The following is a 23,645-nucleotide window of genomic DNA, read 5'->3' on the forward strand; positions in this document are numbered from 1 at the left end:
TACAGAAGTTAAGAGAGATGCAAAAAGAAATAGACAGCAAAACTATACTAGTGGGGTTTCTCAACATTGCTTTCTCAGGAATTGATAGATCAAACAACAGAATAAAAAAGAAAGAAGTTAAGAAGGTAAACAAAAAGTTAGAAAAGTTAGGTATGACAGATGTTTGGAGAAAATTAAATGGAGACAGTTCTCAGCAGTTCTAGAACTCCAGTTGTCCATCAGTTCATGGAACTTATACAAAATCTGACTGTATATTAGGGCATAAAAACCTCAAAATCAAATGCAGAAAGGCAGAAATAGTAAATGCATTTTTTTTTCAGATCATGATGCAATAAAAATCATGTGCCATATAAAGGCAGGAGAAAATAGACCAAAAAGTGATTGGAAATGAAATAATCTCATCCTAAAAACTGAATAGGTGAAACAGCAAATCATAGACACAGTTAATAATTTCATCCAAGCAAATGACAATAATGAGACAACATATCAAAATTTGTGGGATGCAGCCAAAGTGGTAATAAAGGGAAATCTTATATCTCTAGATGCTTACTTGCATAAAATAGAGAAACAGAAAATCAATGAATTAGGCTTGCAACTAAAACAGCTAGAAAAAGAACAAATTAAAAGCCTCCAATCAAATACCAAAGTTGAAATTCTAAAAATAAAAGAAGAGATTAGTAAATTTGAAAGTAAAAAAAAAATATTGAATTAATAAATAAAATTAAAAGTTGGCTTTGTGAAAAAACCAACAAAATAGATAAACCTTTAGTTAATTTGATTAGAAAAAGAAAAGAGAAAAATCAAATTGTTAGTCTCAAAAATGAAAAGAAAGAATTTTCCATCAATGAAGAGAAAATTAGAGTAATAATTAGGAGTTACTTTGCCCAACTTTATGCCAATAAATTTGATGACCTAAGTGAAACAGAGGAATAGCTACAAAAATAAAGATTGCACAGGTTAACAAAAGAGAAAATAAATTACTTAAACAGTCCCATTTTAGAAAAAGAAATAGAACAAGCTATTGATCAATTCCCTAAGAAAAATCTTAGGAAAAACAGAAAGGAGACCATCAAAATTTAGTATCAAAAATGAAAAAGGAGAACTTTCCACCAATGAACAGGTAATTAGAATAAAATTAGGAGCTACTTTGCCCAACTATATATCAATAAATGTGATAATCTAAGTGAAAAGTATAAATACTTGTAAAGCCATCAATTAACAAAAAAGGAAATAAATTACTTAATCACATTTCAGAAAAAGAAATTGAATAAGCTATTGATCAACTCCCTAAGAAAAATCTACAAGGCCACAAGGATTTACATTTAACTTCTACTAAACATTTAAAGAAAAATCAATTTCAATACTGTGCAAAAAATTTGGAAAAATAGAGAAAGTAGTCCTACCAAATTCCTTTTATGACACATATATGGAGCTAATATCTGAACGAGGTAGGGTCAAAATAAAGAAAGAAAATTATAGACCAATTTCCTTAATGAATATTGATGCAAAAATCTTAAATAAAATATTAGCAAATACATGACAGCAAGTTATAGCTAGGGTAATATACCATGACAAAATAAGATTTATGGCAGGAACACAGGGCTGGATCAATATTAGGAAGACTATTAGCATAATTGACTGTATCAATAACTAAACTAACAAAAACATTATAATTGTGTCAATAGATGCAGGAAAAGCATTTGACAACATTCATCACCCATTCCTATTTTAAAAACTGGAGAGTATAGGAATAAAGGGACTTTCCCTTAAAATGATGAATAGCATCTATTTGAAACCATCAGCATCCATCATGTATAATGTTGATAAACTAGAACCATTGCCAATAAGATCAGGGGTAAAACAAGGTTGCACATTATAACCATTACTACTCACTATTGTATTACAAATGTTAGCCTTGGCAATAAGAAAAGAAAAATAATAAAAATAAAAAATAATAATAGCAAAAGAAAAGAAAAGAAAAAAATAGAGTAGGTAATGAGGACACCAAATTATCACTCTTTTCAGATGATATAATGGTATGCTTAGAGAATCCTAGAGAATCAACTAAAAAACCCCTAGAAACAATTCACAACTTTAGCAAAGTTGCAGGATACATAATAAATCCACATAAATCATCAGCAGTTTTGTGTTACCAACAAAGTTCAAGAGTAAGAGATACAAAGAGATATTCTTTTAGATAATATATCATATAACATAATGCAGATAATATAATACTTAGATATTATAATATAAATATTTTGGAATATAAATATTTGGAATATAGATAATATAAATATTTGGAAGTCAGCCTATCAAGGCCAAGTCAGAATGTATATGAACACAATTACAAAACACTTTCCATATAAATAAAGTCAGATCTAATTAATTGGAAAAATATCAAGTGCTCATGGTTAGACTGAGCTAATATAATAAAAATGACTACTATCTAAATTGATCTATTTATTAGTGCCATACCAATTAAATTCTCAAGAAATTATTTTACATAGCTAAAAAAAATAATTACAGTTCATCTGGAAGAATAAAAGGTCAAGAATTTCAAGGAAATTAATAAAAAACATGCAAATGAAGGTGACCTAGTTGTATCAGACTTGAAATTATATTATATAGCAGTGGTCATCAGAACCATTTGGTACTGGCTAAGAAATCCAGTAGTAGTGGAATAGGTTAGGTGCACAAGACACAATAGTCAATGACTATAATAATCTGGTATTTGATAAACCCAAAGATTCCAGCTTGTTGGATAAGAATTCACTCTTTAACAAAAATTGCTAGGAAATTGGAAATTAATGTGTCAGAAACTAGACATTGCTCCACACCTAACACTCTATATCAAGATAAGGTTAAATGGATTAATGTTTTAGACATAAAGAGTGATATTGTATGAAAATTAGAAGAAAAAAGAAGAATATACTTCTCAGATTGGTGGAGAAAGAATTTGTGTCTAAGAAAGAAATAGGCTACCTTATAGAATGTAAAATGGATAAATTTGAATATAGTAAGTTTAAAACTATTTATACAAACAAAACCAAATGCAGACAAGATTAGAAGGGAAGCAATAAACTGGGGGAAATTTTTACATTCAAAGTTTCTGATGAAAGCCTCATTTGTAAAATATAGAGTTGACTCAAATTTTAAGAATTCAAGTCATTCTCTAATTGATAAATGGTCAAAAGATATGAACAGAAAATATTCAGATGAAGAAATTGAAACCATTTCTAGTCATCTGAAAAGGTGATCTAAATCACTATTCATCAGAGAAATAAAAATTAAGACAATTCTGAGATACCACTAAATATCCCTTAGATTGGCTGAAATAATTTTCAGATGAAGATGTCAAAGCCATCTACAATCATCTGAAATAATGCTCTAAGTCACTATTGATTAGTGAAATACAAATTTAAAAACTCAAAAGTACCACCTCACACTTATCAGCCTGGCTAATAAAACAGGAAAAGATAATGACAAATGTTGAAGGGAATGTGTGAAAATAGGGACATTAATGCATTGTTGGAAGAGTTGTGAAATTATCCAACCATTCTGTAAAGTAATTTGAAACTATGCTCAAAGGGCTATAAAACCCTTTGCCCCAGTAATACCACTATTGCTCCTATATTCAAAAGAAATTATAAAAGAGGTTAAAGGATGCACATGTGCAAAAAATGTTTTAACATCTCTTTTTATGGTTGAAAGGAACTACAAAATGAGGGGATACCCATCATTTGGGGAATGCTTGAATAAGTTATGGTGTATAAAAGTAATGGAATATTATTGTTCATTAAAAAACAGGCTGATTTTAGAATGGTTTGGAAATATTTATATGAACTAATGCTTTGTGAAAGAAGCTAACATTTTACACAACAGCAAGACTGTAAGATGTTCAACTAGAATAAACTTGGTTCTTCTCAGTGGTTTACTGATTGAATGCAATCCCAATAAACTTTGGATGGGAAAATGCCATCCATATCCAAAGAGAGAACTATGGAGACGGAATGTAGATCAACACATACTTTTTTCACTTTTTTTCTTGTGTTTTTTTCCCTTTTTGTTCTGATTTTTCTGTCACAACATGATTTATTTGAAAATATATAAAACATGAATGTACATGTATAAAAAAAGAAAATAATATTTAAATCTCAAAAAAGGAGGGGATGAGATACATGATAATTTATTAACTTAAAAAAATTAACTGTGACTTCCTACCTCTGGAAAACACTTACTCTAAAATAGCTATTTTGAGCCCTAGCATATAGCTATATATATAATCTTTATATTATGGAATTAATTATCCTCAGTGAAGCACAGAATAATGGGTACTATGTATAGTATTCTTATTACAGAATCAATTAAATTAACATAATAATGCAATGTAATGTATAAAAAATCAGTTGAGTAGCTCTGTGATGACATCTTCTCCCTCACCCTGAAGTCCTTAGAGTGTATAGAACTTAGACTCTGTTACCAAGAATTCTAAGGAAGACATAATTTTGAGTTTGTTCATTTCACCATAATACTTTTTATCCAAGTATACAAGTATAGACTGAAAATGTGAGAAGTATAGACATAAGGTTTATATTCTGTCTTTTCACATGAGAAAGGAGAATTGGAATTTGGTTGACTTCAAAGAAGACAAATGCTTCCATAAGTAGTACTTTCCTCAATCTTGACTTACTTATTATTGCAATGTACTTCTGGTCTATCTTAGCAAAGTCTAGTTCATTGTTGATGCAATTATATATAATGACAGCCACCATGATTAGAAATGGGAGAGAGATCAGATACATTTCTTTCAAACATCTTTTAAGAAAATGGTCCAAAGTAATTCTTCCTCACTCAGAACCAAAAAGTAAAGAGAACATTGGAGGCATGAATTGTCACTTTGCTTATTGACCCAGTTATTGCTTAGAAACTTCTTGCTCATTTTTCCATCTTCACATCCAATTAGAATACATTTCATAATCACACAGTATTAGCATCTTAGTCAAGAATGATCAAAAGAAAGGTCATCCATAATCTATGTTCTATCTCAAAATTTCCACAAGATCTTTTTAGAAACTAGCAAAGAATGTCTACTTATGTTTCAATGTTGATTCCTTTCCTGTAAGTCATCTAACTTCTATTATACTATAGCACATACCCCAAGATATGACTATTCTAAACTCATATGTATTGGAGTAAAATTAAAGATAATTAGAAGAAACTGGGCTATTTGATATGGTTTGTTCATGCTCAACTAGGAAATTAGGAAGTTTTTAGTTTGTCTTAATTCTAGATATTTACTTATTGTAATTTGAAAATTGTATAAACCATCCCAGTCAGTAGAATAAATTAGAACATGGCTGAGTAGAATAAATTAGAACATCTGCAGATGAAATAATCCCCATTAATTTAAAAAGATCTTTGAGAAAAGAAATTTTTTTTTGCTTTCCTTTTTATTCTTGGAGCTTAGAACAGTGCTACAATATAAACATTGAATGTTTATTGATTAATCAATTTGATAAAAGGAGAAAGTTTCCATATGCTAATTAATTACACTGGAGAATCCCTATAGAAATCATGTTCCTTTTAACCATGAAGAATATTAGAGAAAAGAAAATATTAACATAGATGCATAAAATTCATATAATGCAATTTTTATTTCCAATTCTACCTGGATAGTCATTTTGTGTCTTTCTTTTCAAAACTGGTTGAAAGGAATGGAGAATATCAATTTTAAGAAGAAAAGTCTAAGTGAAATGAGGTAAATATCTGCCTTAAGATATCTAAACTCTCTAAGATACCATGGATACTATGTCAAGCCTGAAAGTGTTTGGCACTAGTAAATTGATTCGCTTTAAAAAAAAATCTGTAAAATGAGTTATTATTCATTGCACCTAGATACTAATTACAGAGTATATTGAGTTGCTCAATCCAGAAAAAAAAAAAAAAGCTATTCATGTTTGAATGCATGCATTTTTTTTTTTAGGTCAAACTTTTTTTGCCTTTGTTGAAATCTTTCTTTCAGATTTTTCAGAACCCATCATTTTAATGGAAAGGTTCTGAGGTGTTGTAGGCACTGGACCAATGGGGTACTATACAGCTTTTTAATGTTGGTCTATATCAGTTACAAAAACTCATAGTAGTTTCTTCCCTATTCCTTTCTTTTTCACCTCCCATATACTTTTTTCCTACATATTCTCTCCAGTACAATCCTTCCTTCATTTTAGATTTATCCATATTATCAAAAGGCAAACACATTTTATTTAGCTGTTATTTTTAAGAAATAGGCTTGATAGAAAATAAGGTAATATAGGTTGGGGTAATAATTGTCTTGGAGAATTCAAGGTCTCTCTGATTTTTAATGTGAAAGATCTTCAAAGTATTATAGTTCTGATTCTTAGGATCCAATCTACAAACATCCCATTTACCACAGTAGGAAATGTGTATGACTTACAAGATGAAGATTCTCTGTGTCTGTGTGCATGCATGCATGTGTATGTGTGTGTGTGTGTGTGTGTGTGTGTGTGTGTGTGTATTTGTGGAAGTTAGTGATAGAATAGGATTCAGGGGAAAGTTGGATTTAGGCTTTTTCTAAGGTGTAATAGGAAGCCTCTGGGTAATTGCTATAAAAATATGATTTTCTTACAGTAACCTAGAAGGAAAAATGTCAGAATTTTATTAAAGACATGAAACAGATTTATTGAATTCCTTATTCCTTGGTCCCAAGAGATATTGTTATAATGTCTCAGTATCCCTTTTGGACAACTCAGTCCTCCTAGATTTACTAATTCAAATTTCATTAAGTAATCAGTCTGTAGAATTTTGAAGTTCAGATTTTTGAAAATTATAAAGCTAGAATTCTAGGCCTATAAGACACCTTGATAATTTATTTATGCCTATATATGTTGCCATAAACAAGAACATTTTGCGGGGGGAAGGGACTATGATTTAGCTGCCAGAATACAAGACAAAGTTTGCAGATCAAGCAAACCCCTTCAAAGTGGCAAAAAGTAAACGTTCAGGGTGGTTTAAGTGGCCCCATTGCTAGCAGTCAGAAACACAATAAAAGAATAAAAGAATATTCTCACACAATTCAAATATCAACCAAGTTTCAGAAAACTCCCATTAAAGGGAAGGAACAGTAGTATAAAAATAGTAATTTCATCAAAAGGAAGCCTTGCTGTTCAGAATGGGTGCAGTGAGTATTATATTTGGCTTAAGAGAATAATTGAAATAGTTTAGAGGCTCTGAATTCCAAAAAGTTCTGTAGACATCCTTTATAGTAAGAAAGCAAAAGCAAAATTCAGTTGAAAAAGAGGAAATGGAGAATGGAGAAACAACCTAATAGCAATGCATCAGAGAAACAGCAGATAGAAAATGTAGCCAGGGAAGAAAGAGACAGTACTTTAGTAGATGACAAAGCAACTCTGCATTAAATTGCAGTTTTGGAGCCAGAGAGGCATCCTGACTGGTCATAGCCCTAACACTGTGAGTTGCCAAAACCAGAATGTTTCCTGTCTCATTGATGGCATTGGAATGTGGATTTATGAGAAAATGTACACATGTACAAATATTTCCTTTCTTTCCTTCCAAATTCACTTATAATCCAATCTAATAGAATATATCTGCTTTTAATTAATGAATTTATTCTCTTATTTCATCTGATAACAGGAAACAATGCTTCTCATCTTCTATCCAGTTCTCCAAATCTTACACCAGGAATCTTCATTTGGATTGGAAAAAGTTCTCTCAAATCACTTTGGTCTAGAACCAACATACTGTTGTTCTCCTGTCATCTCTGTGCTCTGCTTCCAAATGTCTTACATCCACTCACATGGTCATTATAGGTCTTAATTAACATAGATGACTAAAATAACCAAGAAATTGATTTTCCTGCTTCTATTACTCTTCTTTCTAATTCATATTCCTATAACCTTGTTAAATTAATTTTCCTATGCCACTCCTCTTATCAAAAGCTCTTAGTGAATTCCTATTGTGCATGGCAGAAACTAAAAATTCTTTGAGTGGTATTTAAATTCATCTACAAACTGACTCCCACATATCTTTTTAACCTGATTTTAACTTAATTTGCTTCATAAACTTTACATTCTAGCTAATCAGGACTAATAGCTAAATGATCTCTGTATTATCCTCTGTCTCTATGCATTTTTCTCCACATGCCCAGAATGCTTCTCAGGATCCTTGTCTACTTTCTGGTTCAGTACAAGTACCACAACATTCATGAAATCTTTCCTTATTCTGCTAGAAATAATTGCTTTCTCTCTTCTCAATTTTTTTTATACTATACTTATTTATATGTAAGCACATGCTGTATTCTGTAAATAAAATGTAAACTCCTTGAAGGTAGAATTTTTTTATTATATTAATCTTTATATCTCAAGTACCTAGCAGTGTCTTTCATATAGTTAGTATTTTGTTGATATTTGCTAAATTGATTGTACAAAAACTAGTTATCTGTGAAACTGGAATGTCTCGTTTGAATGGAAGAAGTGGTCCAATGTGGACTAGATTAACTTTAAGCTCAATCATCATATACTTCAACAACAATACTATATGATGATGAATTCTGATGGACATGGTCTTCTTCAACAATGAGATGAACCAAATCAGTTTCAATAGAGCAGTAATAGACTGAATCAGCTATACCCAGGGAAAAAACTCTGGGAGATGATTATGAACCACTACATAGAATTCCCAATCCCTCTATTTTTGTCTGCCTGCATTTTCAATTTCCTTCACAGGCTAATTGTACACTATTTCAAAGTCCAACTTTTTTTATACATCAAAATAATTGTTTGGACATGTATACATATATTGTATTTAACTTATACCTTAACATAGTTAGCATGTATTGGTCAACCTGCCATCTGGGGGAAGGGGTGGGGGCAAGGAGATAAAAAGTTGGTACAAAAGGACTTGCAACTGTCAATGCTGAAAAATTACCTATGCATATATCTTGTAAATAAGAAGCTATAATAATAAAAAATGAAAAAATAACTTTAATCTCAAGGAAAACCTTTTTCACCTTAATAAGACAATGTAAAGATAAAACTTTAATAGGTATAATTGGAACACATTCTGCACAGGCAGAATGATGCATTTTTAGATAAAATATTTTATAATTAAGAACTCGATAAATCAAAATTAACAATTCAACCAACAATTTTATAAGTGGATTAATATCTGCAACAGCTCAATCTTCTTTCTACTGATTGAAAAACAAACAAACAAACAAAAAAAAAAAAACACAAACCTGTTGAAAGGCAGGAAAAAAGGCAAAAGTCTCCCACACAATTGCTTAGACATAGAAACAGAAAAGGGACTTTCTATTTCCTGATTCAGTCAAAAGGAATAAATAAATTATAACTAAAGTCAAGGATTGGGAATGATTTCCAATCCAATAACCTGCATGAGGGATCACTGTATGTTCAGGGAGTTGATATGTAGAAAGAACATTAAAGACTGTTTGTCTTTCTTTGCTATATGCTAAGTGGAAAAAGAGGGTAAGTGGGAAATGGGAAACCTAATTTTTCTCCAAATACCTCATATTGCTCTTTCTCTTAATGCTACAATTATGTTTTATGGTTTAAACATTAGAAACATATTTTAGTTTAGTTTAGTAGGTGAAACAAAGCAGTTTTAAATACATTTGTTTGTATGTATGTATGTATGTATGTATTTTAAGAGGTGAGTCATGGTTGTAAATGCTGTGGGGGGTCAATTATCACAATATTTTTCAGGCAGAGCTAAGTTACAAAACATTCACCAAAAAAATAAAATAAAATAATGTATATGAAAACACATCTGTTAATGTTTAAGAATGTCTGTTTGGGATGGGAGCAAAAGAGAAAACAATCTTTTTTTCACTTGAAGAAACATTTTAAAAACTTATTTTTTTTTCTTTTTGCAGCTCATAAGTGATACTGCAAAATAGCAAAATCCTTCTGTATATCATATCAGTAGTAATGGAAACTCTACTAAGTAGAGCTTCTTTCTCAAACATTATTTATATAACTGAACTTACTTCACCTTATGTGCTACCTTTGAAAGTACATTTGGCAGAATTGTTATAGCAGACTTCTGTGGGACAATTTAGATATGATATAACTTATAAAGGAACAACTTTTTTGGGGGAGGCACAAGCTTAGATGAAACATGAACTATACTCTTAACTGACTTAAATAATATTAAAAAAATCTTTCTTCTACAAGTGCATCAGTGTTTCATGTGACCCTACATGTCTAAAAAAAAACTTCATAGAGTCAAATTCAAGCCACCATTTGATACCCTAAACACTTTCTAATTTTCTTGAATTCAAACGCACAGCCATCAGACTTGAACCATCTAGTCACTTCTTATGCAAATGAGAAAATATGACATGTGTCTCATGGGCTCCTCAATAACTTAAAAAAAATAATTTCCTCAGAAATAATTTATCAACGATTTTAGTTTCCAATAACTTGTTTCCTGTTTTCTTTACATTTCCTGAAGTAAAAACAAAATTAAAAAGTACAATGTTATGCCCAGACCAACTTCGCCTACTTTATCTTTCACAACTTGTTTTTATCTTAAAACTTTACCTTTCCATTTTCTTAAGATAACAGCATCTGTGATCAATTTTTCCAGCACTGATTGTACTTTCATTAATACTGGTCAAGGATGGAAAATTGGAATATTCCCTGATCCTCATTGCCACTTCTGAACTCCCTTCTCTAACATTCACCTTTCCTCCTTTGAGGTTCATTTAATCCATGCTTACAACCCAATCAAGATTCTGGTGGCTACTGACAATCAATTTCTAGGACTCTTTTCTTTTATAACTGAGTTCAGTGCCTGGCTCATCATCTTTTACTCTTCTCTAATTCCTGCTCACATACTAAAGAATTACACTAGAGATGTGATACTGTTTCAAACATCCTAATCTTACATTTTTTCAATTTATTCAATTCCAATAACTTATTCTTCTATGCACACATATACACACACAAATGGTCACACACTTGGTCTTATTATCATCCACAAATTTATCATTCTATGTTTATGGACTTTTTCCTTTGCCTTTAATCTCCCTAATAAATCCATTATCCCAGTCACCACAAAAGCTGTCCATTGTGCCTTTCATAATGTCTTCTAGATCTTCTTTGGTCATAAGTTCCTCCCTTCTCCAAAGATCCCATGCTCTTCTAACTTGCTTATGGTATCATCTTTTATGCCCAAATCATCTACCCATTTTGACCTTATTTTGGAATGGTGAGATGAAGGACAACTTTGATTATATTAAATTTTTAAAGTTTTGCACAGACAAAATTAACAGAAACAAAATTAAAAGGGAAGTACAAAGCTGGGCAAAAAGCTTTACAGCCAATATTTCTGATAAAGCTCTCATTTCTAAAATATGTAAAGAACGATGTGAAATTTATAAAAATGCAAGCTATTTCCCAATTGATAAATGGTCAAAGGATGTGAACAGACAATTTTCAGATGATGAAATTAAAGCCATCTACACTCATATGAAAAAGTGTTCTCAATCATTATTAATTAGAGAGCTGCAAATTAAAACAACACTGCACTACTACTTTACACCTCTCAGATTGGCTAAGATGACAGGAAAAGAAAATGACAAATTTTGGAGGAGATGCAGGAAAACTGGGACACTAATACATTGTTGGTGGAATTGTGAATGGATCCAACTATTCTGGAGAACAATTTATGGACCAAAGGGCTATAAAAGTGTGCATACACTTTGATCCAGCAATATTTCTACTAGGCTTGTATCCTAAAGAGATTGTAAAAGAGGGGGAAAAAACCCAAATGAACGCAATTAGGGTAAATTGGATCACAAAAGTATTATTACAATGCAGGGGGAAAGAAGGAAGGGCATAAGCAATATTTAAACATTCATTTAATCAATTTGGGATGAAAGAGGGTATAACATACATATTTAGTAGAAAAGGGGAAAGGAAAAAATAGAAGTGAAGACAGAAACTAACAGAAAGGGGCAAGAGAAAGAAGAAGGCATAAGAGAAGGAGAACAGGTTGAGATACAGGTTGATCTCTGAGATACCACTACACACCTTCAGATTGGCTAGAATGACAGGGAAAGATAATGCAGAATGTTGGAGGGGATGTGGGAAAATAGGGACACTGATACATTGTTGGTGGAATTGTGAACACATCCAGCCATTCTGGAGAGCAATTTGGAACTATGCTCAAAAAGTTATCAAACTGTGCATACCCTTTGATCCAGCAGTGTTTCTACTGGGCTTATACCCCAAAGAGATACTAAAGAAGGGAAAGGGACCTGTATGTGCCAAAATGTTTGTGGCAGCCCTGTTTGTAGTGGCTAGAAGCTGGAAAATGAATGGATGCCTATCAATTGGAGAATGGTTGAGTAAATTGTGGTATGTGAACATTATGGAATATTATTGTTCTGTAAGAAATGACCAGTAGGATGAATATAGAGAAAACTGGCAAGACTTACATGAACTGATGCTAAGTGAAATGAGCAAAACCAGGAGATCATTATATACTTCAACAACAATACTGTTTGAGGATGTATACTTATGGAAGTGGATCTCTTCGATAAAGAGAGCTAATTCAGTTTCATTTGATCAAAGATGGACAGCAGCAGCTACACCCAAAGAAAGAACATTGGGAAATGAATATAAACTGCTTGCATTTTTGTTTTTCTTCCCGGGTTATTTATACTTTCTGAATCCAATTCTCCCTGTGCAACAAGAGAACTGTTTGGTTCTTCACACATATATTGTATCTAGGATATACTATAACCTATTTAACATGTAAAGGACTGCTTGCCATCTGGGGGAGTGGAGGGAGGAAAGGTAAAAATCAGAACAGAAGTGAGTGCAAGGGATAATGCTGTAAAAAATTACCCTGGCATGGATTCTGTCAATAAAAAGTTATTTAAAATAAAAAATTAAAAAAAAAAAAGAGAGAGATACAGGTTGATCAAAAAGAAAACACTAGTGAGGAAAAAAAAAAGACAGGATGAAAGGAAAACATTATATGCAGGATAGAAAATAGAATGGAGGAAAATATACAGCTGGTAATCATCCGTGTGAATGTGAATGGGATGAATTGTCACATAAAATGGAAGTGGACAGCAAACAGAATCCTGCAATATGTTGTTTATAAGAAACATTTGAAACAAAGAGATACACACCAAGTCAGGGTAAAAGGTTGGAGCAAAATTTATTACATTACAGGAGAAGCAAAAAACAGCAAAAATTTTACATTTGTTTTTAAAATTGTGAATTCCAGATTCTCATCCTTAATCCCTACCCTCACTTCCTTTTGAAAAGGCACATGTAAAGTTATGCAAAACATTTCAAAAAAAAAAAAATCATGCTATGTAGAGCTCTCCCCGCCCCCCAAAAAAACTAAAAAAAATAAATTTAAAAGTAAAAGGATTATTCTTCAATTTGTATTCAAACACAATCAATTCTTTCACTACTCATATGAATAGCATTTTTCATCATAAGTCCTTCCTAATAGTTGCGGATCATTGTATTACTGGGAAAAACAAAGCAGGAGTAACAAATCTGATCTCAGATAAAGCAAAAGCAAAAACAGATCTAATTACACAAGATAATGAAGAATACTACATCTTATTAAAAGGTACCATAGATAAGGAATTAATATCAATACTATATATATATACCAAGTATTACAACAAAAATTTATGGGATGTAGCCAAAGTAGGAATAGGGGAAATTTTATATTTATAAATGTTTACATGTATAAAAAAGAGAAAGAAAACATCAGATATTTGGACATAGAAATAAGAAGATAGGGAAATTTTTTTAAATTGCAAATTAAAAACCATATCAGAAATTCTGAATATAAAATGATAGATTAATAAAATTGAAAAAGACAACTATTGAACTAATAAATAAAAGAGTTGATTTTATTTACAAAACCTAAATAGATAAACTTTTATTAATTTGATTAGAAAAAGAAAAGGAGAAAACCAAATTACCAGCACCAAAAATGAAAAAAGTGAACCTACCACCAATGAAAAGGAAATTAAATAAAGTTAGAAGCTATTTTCCCAACTATTTGCCAATAAATCTAACAACTTCATTTAAATGGATAAATATTTACATAAGTATAAATTACCCAAATTAACAGAAAAGGAAATAAAAGGTTTAAATAATCCCATTTTAGAAATATGAATTGAATAAGCTGACAAGAACTCAATAAGAAAACATTTACAAGACCAGAAAGACTTACAAGTAAATACTACCAAAAAATTAAAGAACAATTAATTTCTATACTATGTAAACTATTTGGGAAAATAGGCAAAAAAGGAATTCTGCCAATTTTCTTTAGTGACAGAACTATGATGGGGGGTGTTTGTTTTTAATTATAGTAAGTTTATTTTTTAAATACACAGTATTTTATGAATCGTGGTGGAAGAGAAAAATCAAAGGAAAAGGGAATACCATGGGAGAGATTTAAAAAAAGAAAAGAAAAAAAAAGACAGAAACATGTTTTGATTTACATTCAAATGCCTTATGCCTTTTTCTGGAGGCAGATGGCATTTTCTGTCCAAATTGAGATTCCAATTAATCACTGAACCACAAGAAGAACCAAACCTTTCATAGTTGATTATTGTACATTCTTTTTATTGTGTTATTGTGTACCATGTACTCCTAGTTTTGCTTGTTTACCTCAACATCAGTTCATGTAAATCTTTCATGGATTTTCTAAAATCCACTTGTTCATATTTTTTAATCCAACAATAATATTTCATGTACCACATGTTTTTTCATGTACCACAACTTGTTCAGCCATTCCCCAAGATGGATATCTACTCATTATCCAATTCTTTGTTACCACAAAAAGAGCTGCTACAAACATTTTTGCACATGTAGGTCTTTTTTCCTCCTATTTATTTCCTTGGAATATAGACCTAGTAACAGCACTGCTGGTCAAAGGGTATGCATAGTTTTATAGCTCTTCAGGCATAGTTCCAGATTGCTCTCCAGATGGCTGGATTATTTCACAACTTGTGTCCCAGTTTTACCACATCCCATCCAACATTTATCATTAAATTTTCCTGTCATTTTAACTAGTCTAAGAGGTAAGAGTTGGTTCTTCAGAATTGTTTTAATTTGCATGTCTATAGATGGCTTTAATTTCAACATCTGAAAATTGTTCATATCCTTTGATATGTCAATTGGGGAATGACTTCAATTCGTATAAATTTCACACAGTTCTTTATATATTTCAGAAATGAGATCTTTATCAGAAATACTGGCTCTAGAGATTTTTTCCCAGCTTTGTACTTCCCTTGTAATTTTTTTTCTATTGCTTTTGTTTGTGCAAAAACTTTTTTTATACAGGCTTTCTATAAGTTTTCAACACTGACCTTGTAAAACCTTGTATTCCAATTTTGCTCTATATCACTATTGAATAGAGACATGCAAATTAAAATGATTCTGAAGAACCAACTAACACCTCTTAGATTGGCTAAGATGACAGGAAAATTTAATTATAAATCACAAATCACAACTACACCAAAAATGTATTAGAATCCCAGTTTACCCATATTATCATTATCTTGTCCTGTTATCTTAAGTAATCTAAGAGGTGTGTAGTGGTAGTTAAGAGTTGTCTTAATTTGCATTTCTCTGATAAGTAGTTATTTAGAGCACCTTTACATATGACTAGAAATGGTTTCAATTTTTTCATCTGAAAATTGTCTGTTCATATCTTTTGACCATTTGTCAATTGAAGAATGGCTTGAATTCTTATAAATTTGAATCAATTCCCTAAATATTTTAGAAATGAGGGCTTTATAAAAACCCTTGAATGTAAAAATGTTTTATTGCACCCCTTAGTTTGATTTGTATAAAACCTTTTTAACTTAATATAATCAAAATCATCTATTTTGTATTCAATTATGGACTCCAGTTATTCTTTGGACACAAATTTCTTCCTTCTCCACAGATCTGAAAGGTAGACTATCCTTTGTTCTTTTATTTTGCTTACAATATCATTCTTTATGTATCAATCATAAACTCATTTTGACCTTATTCTGGTATATGGTGTTAGATGTGGGTTGATGCCTAGTTTCTGCAGTACTCATTCCAAATTTCACAGCAATTTTTGTCAAATAGTAATTTCTTATCCCAAAAGCTGAGGTCTTTGAGCTTGTCAAACACTAGATTACTATAATCATTGATTATTGTTATCCTGTGAATCTAACTTATTCCACTGATCTACAATATTTCTTGGCCAGAACTAATGTCTTTAATTGCTCCTGCTTTATAATATAGTTTTCAGTCTGGCATAGTTAGGCTACCTTCATGGATTTTTTCATTGATTCTCTTGAAATTCTTGATCTTTTGTTCTTCCAGATGAATTTTGTTATTTTTTATTCTACATCAGTAAAATAATTTTTTGGGAGATTGGTATGGAACTGAATAAGTAGGCTAATTTAGGTAGTTTTGTCATTTTTATTATATTTGCTCAGCCTAATCATGGCCACTTGATATTTTTTTCCAATTGATTAGATCTGACTTTGTGTGGAAAGTGTTTTATAGTTGTGTTTGTATGGTTCCTAACTTTTTCTTGGCAGATAGACTTTTAAATATTTTATATTATCAACATTTGTATCTCTTGCTATTGGATTTTGTTGGTAATATATAAAAATGCTGATGATTTGTGTGGATTTATTTTGTATCCTGCAATTTTGCTAAAGTTGTGAATTGTTTCTAGTAGTTTTTTTTTTTTTAGTTGATTCTCTAGGATTCTCTAAGTATAAGATCATATCATCTGCACAGAATGATAATTTGGTTTCCTCTTTACTTACTCTAATTCCTTTAATTTATTTTTTTTCTCTTATTGCCAAAGCTAACATTTGTAATAAAATAGTGAATATTAATGGTTATGGTGGGCAAAAACTTGTTTCACCCTTGATCTTATTGGGAATGATTCTAGTTCCTTCCCCTTACATATGATGCTTGCTGATGGTTTTATATAGATGCTGCTGATCGTTTTAAGGAAAAGTCATTTTATTCCTAAACTTTCTAGTGTTTTTAATAAGGAATTGGTCTTGAATTTTATCAAATTCTTTTTCTGCATCTATTGAGATAATCATATGATGTTAGTTTGATATTGTTTCATGTTAGTTTGATATCGTTTGTTTGATATAGTTAGTTTGATGTTAGTTTGACATAGTTAATCATATTAATTATTTTTCTAATATTGAACCAGCCCTGCATTTCTGGTACAAATCCTACTTGGTCATGGTGTATTATCCTGGGGATCATTTTCTGTAATCTCTTTGCTAATATTTTCTTTAAAATTTTTGCATCAATATTCATTAGGGAAATTAGTCTGTAATTTTCTTTCTCTGTTTTGACCCTACTTTATTTAGGTGTCAGTAGCATATCTGTGTCATAAAAAGAATTTGGTAGGAGTCCTTCTTTCCCTGTTTTTTCAAATAGTTTATATAGTATTGGAATTAATTATTTTTTTAAATGTTTGGTAGAATTTACCTGTAAATCCATCTGGCTCTGAAGATTTTTTCTTAGGGAGTTGATTAGGCATTATGATTATGGAGTTGTTCTATTTCTTTTTCTAAAATAACACTATTTAAGTAATTTATTTCCTCTTCTGTTAATCTGGACAATCTACATTTTTGTACTTAATCCTCCATTTCACCTAGATTATCAAATTTATTTTTTCTGGGATTCTATTTACCTCCTTAACTTCTTTCTTATTTATTTTGTGGTGGGATTTATCTAGTTCTGAGAAAGCAAAGTTAAGATTCTCCATAGTATAGTTTTGCTGTCTATTTCTTTTTGCAAAATGTTTGTGGCAGCACTTTTTGTAGTAACAAGAAAGTAGAAACTACATGGATGCCCATCAATTGGAGAATGGATGAATAAGTTATAATATATGAATGTTATGGAATATTATTATTCTGTAAAAAAATGACCAGCAGGATAATTTCAAAGAGGTCTGGAGAGACTTACATGAACTGATGCTATATGAAATGAGAAGAACAAGGAGATCATTATACACTGCAACAAGACTATATGATGATCAATTCTGATGGATGTGGTTTTCTTCAACAATGAAATGATTCAAATCAATTCCCATTGTTCAGTAATGAAGAGAGCCATCTATGCCCAAAGAGTAGACCGTGGGCGCTGAGTGTGGACCACAACATAACATTCTCACTCTTTCTGTTGTTATTTGCTTCAATTTTGTTTTCTTTCCCAGTTTTTTTTTCCTTCTTGATCCAATTTTTCCTGTGCAGCAAGATAAGTATAAATATGTATACATGTATTGGACTTAACATATATTTTAACATAATTAATATGTATTGGCCTACCTGCCATCTGGGGAGAGAGTCAGGGGAAGGAGAGGATAATTTGGAACAGAAGGCTTTGCAAAGGTCAATGTTGAAAAATTACTCATGCATATGTTTTGTAAATAAAAAGCTTTAATGAAAAATAAGGATATGAATATGAAAAAAATTTCTTCTTGCAGCTCTCTTAATTTCCCCTCTAGGAATTTGGAAGCTATGCCACTTGGTGCATATATGTTTAGTATTGATATTACTTCATTATGTTACCATTTAACAAAATATAGTTTTCTTCCTTATCTTTTTTAATTAGATCTATTTTTGCTTTTGCTTCATCTCAGATCAGGATTGATTTCCATGCTTTTTTGCATTAGCTGAAGTATAATAGATTCTGCTCCAGCCTTTTACCTTTACTTTAAATGTATCACTCTGCTTTAAATGAGTTTCTTGTAAACAACAAACTGTAGGATTTTGCCTTTTAATCCAGTCTTCTATCTACTTCCATTTTATGGGAGAGGTCATTCCTTTCATATTCTCAGTTAAAATTACTAACTCGGTATTTCCTGCCATCTTGTTTACCCCAGTCAAATTTTTCTCTTCCCTTTTCCCCTTTCCCTCCTCCCCAGTATTTTGTCACTGATCACCCTCTCCCTTAAACAGCCCTCCCTTTTTGCAGTTCCTCCCCCTTTCTTAAACCTTTCCCCTTCTACTCTTCTCCCTTCTATTAACTTCCTCCCCTCTTTCCCCCTTTCCTTTCCTATTTCCTTCTAGGGCAAGACAAGTTTCTCAGTAAAACTATATGTGTCTGATATTCTCTCTTTGAGACAAATCTGATGAGAGTAAGATTCTCACAATGCTCATCCCTTTCCCCTCTTTTCCTCAATTGCAATAGATCTTTTTTGCCTCTTCATGAGATGTAACTTACCCCATTTTAACTCTATTTTCCTCTTCTTCCAGTAGAATCACCTTTCTTCCTCTATTTTTATATTATCACAATAAAATCAAATTATACCTGCACCCTCTAAGTATAGCCATAACAGAGATACAATCTCAAGAATTAAACAAATCATATTCTAATATATGCCTATAAGATATTTAACTTTTTTTAAAAAGTTATTTTTTATTTTCTTTTTATCTTTTTATGCATCTCTTGAGTTCTTCTGTATTTAATTATCAAATTTTCTATTCAACTCTGGTCTTTTCATCAGAAATAGATGGAATTCATCTGTTTCATTGAATGTCCTCTTTTTCCTGAAAGATGATGCTCAGTTTTGCTGGATAGTTGATTTTTGGTTGTAATCTAAGTTTCTTTGCTTTGTGAAATATCAGATTCCAGGCCTTTTGATCCTTTAAGGTTGAAGCTGTTAGGGCCTGGGTAATCCTGATTGTGGCTCTTCAATATTTGAGTTCTTTCATTCTAGCTGCTTACAATATTTTCTCTTTAATTAGATAATTTTAAAATTTAGCTATGATGCTTCTTGGAATTTTCATTTTGGGGTCTCTTTCAGGAGGTGATTGGGGAGTTCTTTCAATGGCTATTTTACCCTTTGGTTCTAGGACATTGGACAGTTTTCCTTAATGATTTCCTGAAAGATGATGTCTATGCTCATCATGGTTTTCAGGAAGTCCAATAATACTTAAACTGTCACTTCTAGATCCAATTTTCAGGTCAATTGTTTTTCCAATGAAGCATTTTATATTTTCTTTTTTGTTGTTGTTTTGTTTGATTTTTGAAGTCTCATTGAGTCACTCACTTCCATTTGTTCAATTCTAATTAGGAATTATTTTCTTCACTTAGATTTTTTTATCTCCTTTTGCATTTGGCAAATTGAACTTTTAAATGAAGTGTTTCATTCATTGCACTTTTTTTCCATTTCACAAATTTTGTTTTTCAATGAATTGGCTTTTTTTTTATTGATTTTGTAAGGAGTTATATGTTTTTTTTTTCCATTTCATCAACTCTATTTTTAAAGAATTTTATTCAAATAATTTTTGGTTTTTCTTTTCTATACCCTTTTGCAAAAATACAATTTCCTTTCCCCATTTTTTCTTCTAACTCTCTTTTGGGATCCTTTTTGAATTCTGTCAAGAGAGACTTGTGAAATGGGAATCAACTTATATCATCCTTTAGGACTTCGTCTGGCACTGATTTATCTTTAGGATCCTCAGGGTTTGAGACCTGTTCTTCTTTTTCTCTATAAAAGTTGTCTATAGTCAGAGTTCTTTTTTCTTCTTTGCTCTTTTTCCTTAAAGGTTGATGTCTGTCCTTAAGGCAAAGGGGTGACAGCCACTTTAGTTTGCCCTGGGGCTGGTGCTGCTGAACAGGTCCCCTGTACTTTCAGAATTCAGTGGATCACAATTTGCCTTTTGTATTTGCTTTTGGGTGTCTCATAGCAAATCTGCTTAACCAATGGCTCTGCAATCAAGACAGAGTAGCCTAAGAGCCTTGCAGTAAATTCCCTGGTGCACATATACTGCAGTGTTCTGGCTCCATGCCCTGTCTATCTGTGTGGCTTTAGGCTTAGCAGCCTCTCCCACTGATTGATTGAAATAGACTAAAGTTCTTTCAATGCATATTCTTCTGAAAATTTGTTGTACTCCAAATATTTGTGAGTTCTGTCACTCCAAAACAAATTTGGAGGTTTAATCTGCTATTTATTTGAGGTACCACTTAAAGGAGCCTAGATAGAGATGTGTCTACTCACTATCATCTTGATCTGTGCAAAAACTTTTTAATGTAATGTAACCAAAGATGTCCATTTTGCCTTTCATAATGTTCTCTAGTTCTTCTTTACTCATAAATTCCTCTTTTCTCCAAAGATGTGATAGATAAATTATCCCTTATTCTCCTAATTTGTTTATGGTATCATCCTTTATATACAAATTATGTATCCATTTTGACCTTCTTTTGGTATGGATCAAGTTTCTGACATTATTTTCCAATTTTCCCAGCAATTTTTGTCTAATATTGAGTTCCTATTCCATAAGGTGGAATTTGGGGATTCATCAAGTACTAGAATGCTATAGACTGTGGTTACTGTGCCACATGTATCTAATCTATTTCACTGGTCCATTGCTTTATTTCTTAGCCAATGCCAAATGGTTGCTGCTTTATAATATAGTTGTAGGTGACCCTTTGTACTTATTTTTTCTATTCTTGACCCTTTTTTCCAGATGAAATTTGTTTTTTTTTCCTACTTCTATAAAAATAATGTTTTGGTAGTTTGATTGGGATGGCACTGAAGAAGTAGGCTAATTTAAAAAGAAATATCATTTTTATTATATCAGCCTGCTTAGCCATGAGCAATTGATATTTTTTCAATTGTTTAGATCTGATTTTATTTGTGTGAGAAGTGTTTTGTAATTGTATTCATATAGTTCTTGGGTTTGTCTTGGCAGGTAGACCCTCAAATATATTATTTTGTCTACAACAATTTTAAATGAAGTTTTTTTCTTTCTATCTCTTGTTGTTGGGCTTTGTCGGTAATATATAGAAAGACTGATGATTTGTGTGGGTTTATTTTGCTTACTGCAACTTTGCTAAAGCTGTGAATTGTTTTGAGTAGGTTTTTGGATGATTTTTGAGAATTCTCTAAGTATAGCATCATATCATCAAAAAAGAGTGAGAATTTTATTCTTTCACCATCCATTCCAAATCCTGTAATTTCTTTTTCTAAAGTCAACACTTCTAGCACAATGTTGAATAATATTCATGATAATGGGCATCCTTGTTTCACTCTTGATTTTATTGGAAATGCAACCAGCTTCTCTCCATTGAAAATAATGCAGTATCTTTGATAAAGGCTTTATTTCTAAAATATATAGAGAACTGACTAAATTTATAAGAATACATTAGCTCCCCAAAAGTCAAAGGTCATGAGCAGACAATTTTCAGATGAAGAAATTAAAGTATCCTCTAATCATATGAAAAAATGCTCTAAATCACTATTGATTAAAAAAATTCAAATTAAAACAACTCTGAGGTACCGCCTTACACATATAAGATTAGTTAACAAGACAGGAAAAGATAAGAAGACACTAATGCATTATTAGGGGAGTTGTGAAGTGATTCAACCATTGTGGAGAACTATTTGGAACTATGCCCAAAAGACTATAAAACTGTTCCTACTTTTTGACCCAGAAATGTCTTTACTTGGTCTTTATCCAAAATAGGTGATAAAAGAGAAGAAATGATCCACATTTACAAAAATGTTTGGAAAAATGAGTTGATAACCATAATTTAGGGACTAGTTGAATAAGTTATAGTATATGAATATAATGGAATAATATTGTTCCATTAAAAAATGGTAAACATGGTGATTTTAGAAAGGCCTGGAAAGTTTTATATGCTATTGTTGAATGCATACTGTTGAATGCAAGCAGAATCAGGAAAGATTGTATATAACAACAATAGGATTATGAGATGAGAAACAATTGAATTGAATTGGAAACAATTCAGTTATCCAAGGCAATTCCAATAAAATTTGGATGGAAAATGACAGCTGCTTCCAGAAGCAGAACTATGGAGACTGAATGTAAATCAACACATACTATTTTCATTGTTTTTTTTTTCTTTTTTTTTTCTTGTGGTTTTTCTTTGCTGTTCCAATTTTTCTTTTTCAAGATGACTCATATGGAATATGGAAAAGATAAATGTACATGTATAATGCATTATTTTTTCTTTATCTATTTTCAAGGTCATTTATTTTTTCAATGAGATATTTCATGTATTTTTACATTTTTTATTCTTTTGGATTTTTTTCTTGTATCTTGATTTCTCATAACATCATTAACTTCCCTATACTCATTTCAAATTTTTAAGAAATTATTTTTATCAGTGAGCTTTTGTACCTTCTTTCCCTTTGGTACTATTTTACTTTTTAAGGCATTCTTCTTTTCATTATATTTTATATATTTCCTTTTGCAACAATCTCAATTCTCTTCCTATTTTTATATTATCTTTATTACTTGACTTATAAAATCCCTTCTGAGTTCTTTCACAGCCTGAAAGCAATTCTTATTTTTTAAATTTGCTTTGGATATAAGTGTTTCAACTCTGTAATCTTCTGAGCGTATGTTTTGATCTTGTCGTCATAGTTTATGGTTTCTGTTGTTTGATCATTTTTTCAGACTATTATTCAACTTTTAATTCTTTATTAAAATAGGGCTCCATTTTAGGTGGAGGGTGCACTGTTCCAAGCTGTTTCCTGAGATCTTTCTTGGGACCTGACCACAAGCACTTCTGACTTGGAACTGTGAAGAGTGTGCTCCACTGTGGTTATAA

Source organism: Antechinus flavipes, chromosome 6 (assembly GCF_016432865.1).
Source record: "Antechinus flavipes isolate AdamAnt ecotype Samford, QLD, Australia chromosome 6, AdamAnt_v2, whole genome shotgun sequence".
Taxonomy (NCBI): domain Eukaryota; kingdom Metazoa; phylum Chordata; class Mammalia; order Dasyuromorphia; family Dasyuridae; genus Antechinus; species Antechinus flavipes.